We start from the raw sequence: 6,035 nt of genomic DNA on the forward strand, positions 1-6,035 counted from the left end.
CTATACGCAACAACCCGAGGGCTTTGTATTTTCAGGAAAGAAGGATTATGTGTGCTTGTTGGAAAATTCTCTTTATGGCTTAAAACAGTTACCCAGACAGTTCTATAAGAGGTTTGACTCTTTTATGACCTCTCATATGTTTTGGAGGAGTAGTAATGATAGCTGTGTCTACTTCAAGGAGGTAAGTGATGTTTCATTCGTGTATCTTCTCTTGTATATTAATGATATATTGATTGCAACAAAGGATATGAGAGATATAATAAAAGTCAAAGCCTAGCTCAGCAAGGAGTTTTAGATGAAGGATCTAGGAGCAGCAAAGAAGATTCTTGGCATGGAAATTATGAGGGAAAGAAGTGTAAGTTATACTTGAGTCAGAAAAGGTATATTGAGAAAGTGCTTTATAGGTTCAATATGCAAAATGCCAAGCCTGTCAGTACTCCATTGGCAACTCATTTCAAACTCTCGACCACTTTATATCCAAAGACAGATGATGAGCGTAATTATATGTCTCGAGTTCCATACTCTAGTGCTATCAAGTCTCTTATGTATGTGATAGTCTGTTCCCAAACAGATTTATCATATGCTGTCAGTGCAGTTAGCAGATACATGGAAAATCCTGACAAAGAACATTAGAAAATAGTTCAGTGGATTTTCAGATACTTACATGGATTTGCTGATTTTTTTTGCAGTTTGGGAGAAATAGAGATGGAGTAATTGGGTATATTGATCCAAATTTTGTAGGAGACTATGATAAAATAAGATCCCTTAAAGGCTATGTTTTCACCATTGGTAGTTGTGCTACTATTTGGAAAGCTACTTTACAGACTATGGTTGCTTTGTCAACTCTGAGGCAGAGTACATGACTACTACAGAGGTTTTCAAGGAATCTATTTGGTTGAAGGGTCTGTTTGGTGAACTTAGCAAAGACTTACAGATTACTACGGTCTTTTACGACAGTTAGAGCGCTATCTTCCTTACGAAAGATCAAATGTTTTATGAGAGGACAAAGTACATCGATGTTCAGTGTCATTTTGTGCGTGAAATTATTGCTCTTGGTGATATTGTGGTAAGCAAGATTAGTACCCATAATAACCCTGTTGATATGATGACCAAGACACTACCAAGTGCCAAGTTTGAGCATTGCTTGGACTTGGTTGGTGGTAGCTGTTAAGATGTGCCCTAAGGGGCTTTTATGGAAGAGGTGGAGAGTTTTTCTTGAAACAAATTTGAGTTATGAATTAGAATTCATGTCAAGGTAGAGATTGTTAGAGTTGTGACCCGAATTTTGTTGGTCCGGCCCTAAAAGTTTCGAGGTACGACCTATGTTTGTGATTTTCAATGGGGTCTATGGTAGTAGCGTAGGGATCAGACCTTTATGTTTCTGGGCCTAGGACTTATTTGTACACACATACTATATAAGTGCAATTAGTGGGTCGGTTTTGGATATTCAGAAATTATGTCATTCTCTACATTGTACTGCTCTCCTTTCATAGTGAACTTCATCTGCCTCTGCCTGTGGTTTTTCCCGCAAGGGTTTCCTCGTAAATCTGTGTGTTGTTCTTATTTTTCTTTTACTTGTGGTTTGCTTATTCTGTCCGAATCATAATAGATACATACTACTCCATCTAATGCATTATGTCTAGAATGTTGAGAATTTATAATCGAAATTAGTAAATCATTTAATTTGATTTTGAGAATTGAGATGATTTATGAATCCTTTAATAATTTTGATAGCTATGAATATATTTAGTATTCCTGCAAAGAGTAAAATGGAAAACATATGTATAAAATGCTTTTGATTTTAGAACTTGGACAATTGAATTGAAATAGATATTTTTAGAAAGAAGACCAATTAATACTAAACGAAGGGAGTAGTAGCTAGCTAATAGCTAAATTCATCACATGTATATGTTTATATATAACTTGTCAACCCCCATCCACAACTAAAATCCTTAATGCTTAGTGCAATCCATAGGCAAGAAGGAAACTTGTTTAGCCGCAAGATCATACCCAATTAAGAAATTTGCCTGTGCCAAGTTCCCAAAAGTAGCAGTTCCCTCATCAGGCACCATTGTAAGACAAATCAAACCTTCATCCACTTGTGTAAATACATTCACTGGTGACAACTCTACATCCGCATTTGTAAAATGTGCGACAATCTTAGGAGCATTGATAATATCATTCTTAGAGGCGTAACATACATTAAAAAACTCTGCCGGGTCTTGTTTTCTAGCAGCATGAATTGAAGCCATCAATGTTTTCTCCAAATTCGAGTAAAATTCGTTAGGGAAAACTGTAAGTAATGTACCTGAATCGATAAAAATATTACCTTGAGTGTTGGAACTACTTTTAGAAGATCTGAATGGCAAAATCTTGTTTCCAATGCTAATACTTTCCAAAGTTAGAAAATAATAACTTTGTCGCGCTATCAAGGAAGTTGAAACGACGCCAGGACCAGACAACCGCATTGTCACCAAAGCTGATGTGACTAATCCAATGAGGCCAGAAATGGTATTAGAGAATACACTATTGTTATGTCCACAACCAAAAGGAATTTTAGGAATTGAGACATATTTGCCAGAAGTAGAAGCAAATCTGAAAGTTTCAACAGAAAGTTCACCTAATGTAGCGGAATCATCAGCATAAGTCACTTCATAATTACATGTATTATTGTTACATGGAGACCATATTTCTTGACAAAGTTTAGTGTCACAGCTAACTGTTTTGTAAGAAGAGCTATTCTTGGGATTGAAAATGGGTGTAAACTGTTCGAAGCATTCAACACAAGGCTCACATTGTATCCATGTCAAATCACTACCAGTGTCAAGAATGACAAAAGCGTCTACCGGGGGAGTTCCAATTGAGATTTTCATGAGGTATTCACCATCGCTTGCCGTAATAGTTGATTGGATTGGGTTAACACATTTTTTCTTAAGGAAGCCCGGGAGGATGAACGATGGATGGCATTTCGAAGGCATTCATATGGAGTGTTTGATGAGTCATAAAAAGGTGAAAGAGGAGAATCACGGTGGATAAGATTGACAGTGAACCCATTTACACTTTTACGACAAGAAACAAAATAAAGATGAAAGAAAGATAAAGGAACTAAAAGAGGGAAAAGAGTGAAAGCTTTAGTAATAATCATCATGGGTAAGGTTTTGGAGAATGGTGAAAAATGATGAAGAGTAAACAAATGATAAGTACCATTTTATAGGTAACAAAATTTAAGTCAAGAGACTAATATAGGAATTAATTAAGTAAAAAGAAATGGAATAAGGGAACAAAATGTATGTTAGATTAGTTATGGGAATCATTGACTAAAAAAAATCACTATGGGAGAAACTTTGATTTTGTTACCACTACCAAATATAAGAGTATGAAGTGGGACATTTTGGATAATTGACTTTCACTTTCCATAGATGACATGGATATATAGTTATGTAATTAAGCAAATACTAAATCTATTAGATTCATATCATTTATACTCCTTATTTGCCTTCCACATTTTTTTGTTCATAAGAGATATTTTCATTAAACATAAAGTCATTACATTAAGAGACTAGCCTAAGTAATATAGTACCCATTCCATCTCTATCAAATACATGAAAAATAGAAGCGGGTAGATGTGGGTACATCATCTCGCATCCTTCTTTGCTTTCTAGTCCGCAACTTCATTAGCTTCCTGAAAATGTGCTGACTGATGCCCTTCTTGCCTCAGATAATCGATACTTGCAATAATCTAAGTTTTAATTTTTTCTTTTGGAGGAGCATTAAGTATTAAATAGTATCGTACTAATGAATTTCTTGCAATCAATTTCGATTATTAGTTGTAATGAGTATCCATGTAGTGCAATTCTTAGCCTGTGGAATAGTGCTAGTGCTTCCATATATATGTTAGTGTCATAGTATCAAAAAGTACATTTAGAAAAATCACCTACATGACCTTTTAAACATCTAATTCACCCAAGTCGTGGATTGTCTGGTAAAGTTAGCATCGGCCTCTAAACAATCTGAGTTCTTTTATAGTTTAAAACATAAAATAACAGGAAAAAATAAAATTAACAAAATACAAATAGAAAGTCCTTTCGAGCAATTTGTAAAAACAATTGATAATAATGATTATAGTTATAGAGACATAGATATAGAAGAAAATTTAGAAATAATAAATGATAGAATAAGCACAACAAAAAGAATAGCTTATGAAAAACCAGAATCATCAAGTTCATAAAAAAAAACAAGTTATGAAACAAGTTCAACAACTAATTTAAACCAATATTACATAACAGGAACAATAAATGAAAAAAAATATTTAACACTCTTAAATACAGGACAAGAAGAAAATTATATTGCAAGATATCTAATAAAAAATGAGGAAATAAAATTTGACAATAATATATGCCCAGATCTACCAAGAAGCTTAATAAACACTAAAAATATAACAGAAAAAATAATAATAATAGGAGTTAGAAAAATGAAAATAGAATTTGAAATAAAGGAAGAAATGCAAAAAACAGACATAATATTAGGAATTATATGGCTAGAACAAGTAAGACCGTATAATATAGAACATACACAATTATCTATAACATATAATAGGGAAAGATTATTCCTAAGAAAATCTCTAACATGATATGAAAATTTATGTATTAATGAAGATAGTAGTAGAAGGATATTATAATAGATATTATATGCCTATGATAGATACAGGAGCAGAAGCTAATTTATGTAGATATAATTGTTTACCAGAAAGTAAATGGGATAAATTAAAAACACCAATAATAGTTAAAGGATTTAATAACAAAGGAAGCTTAATTACTTATAAAGATAAGAATGTAAAAACACAAGTATGGGATAAAATATTAACAATAGAAGAAATCTATAATTATGAGCTAACATCAAAGGATATACTTTTAGGAATGCCGTTTTTAGATAAATTATACTCACATATAATAACTAGAACAGATTGGTGGTTTACAACACCATGTAAACAGAAAGTAAGAGCAAAAAAGAGAAAATAAGAAAGAAAACTGATTGGATAGAAGGAAGTGAAAAAATTACACAAAACTTAGAAAATATAAAAAATACTGAAGATACAATAGAACTGGTCGTATTTTCAATAAATAAAAAGGAAATAACTATACTTTCAATAAATAAGATAGAAATAATTAAGAAAAAATTAGAACAATTATATAGTGAAGATCCATTAAAAGGATGGGAAAAACATAAAACCCCTATAAAAATTGAATTAATAGATAAAAATAGCATAATAACCTAGAAACCATTAACATATAATTTTGATAATTCAAAAGAATTTAAAATGCATATAGAAGATTTATTAGAAAAACAATATATACAAAAAAAGTAATAGTAAACATAATAGCCTAGCATTTATAGTAAATAAACATAGTGAACAAAAAAGAGGAAAAAGTAGGATGGTTATTGATTATAGAAATTTAAATACAAAAACAATGACTTATAATTACCCAATACCAAATAAGATATTAAAAATAAGACAAATACAAGGATATAATTATTTTAGTAAATTTGATTGTAAATCAGGATTTTACCATTTAAAGTTAGAAGAAGAATCTAAGGAATTAACCGCATTTACGGTACCACAAGGATTTTTTGAATGGAATGTACTACCATTTGGATATAAAAATGCACCAGGTAGATATCAACATTTTATGGATAGTTATTTTAAACAACTACCTAATTGTATAGTATACATAGATGATATATTATTATATACAAAAACTAAAGAAGAACATTTAAAATTATTAGAACAGTTTACAGATATAATAGAAAACTCAGGAAAAAGTTTAAGTGAGAAGACAGCAGAAATTATGAAAAATCAGATAGAATTTATGGGAATACAAATAAATAAAAGTGGAGTCAAAATGCAACAACATATAGCACAAAAAATCATAAATTCAAAAGAAGAATTAGATACAAAAAAGAAATTACAATCATTTTTAGGATTAGTAAACCAAGTAAGAGAATATATTCCAAAATTAGCAGAAAACTTAAAACCA

The 6,035-nt window shown here is 31.3% G+C and overlaps 1 pseudogene; it reads right to left on the reverse strand.

The window, feature by feature from the left end:
- Window positions 1-1,952: 1,952 nt before the first annotated feature.
- On the reverse strand, window positions 1,953-3,148 carry LOC107862606 (annotated as a pseudogene).
- Window positions 3,149-6,035: the final 2,887 nt, after the last annotated feature.

Source organism: Capsicum annuum, chromosome 1, assembly GCF_002878395.1.
Source record: "Capsicum annuum cultivar UCD-10X-F1 chromosome 1, UCD10Xv1.1, whole genome shotgun sequence".
Classification (NCBI taxonomy): domain Eukaryota; kingdom Viridiplantae; phylum Streptophyta; class Magnoliopsida; order Solanales; family Solanaceae; genus Capsicum; species Capsicum annuum.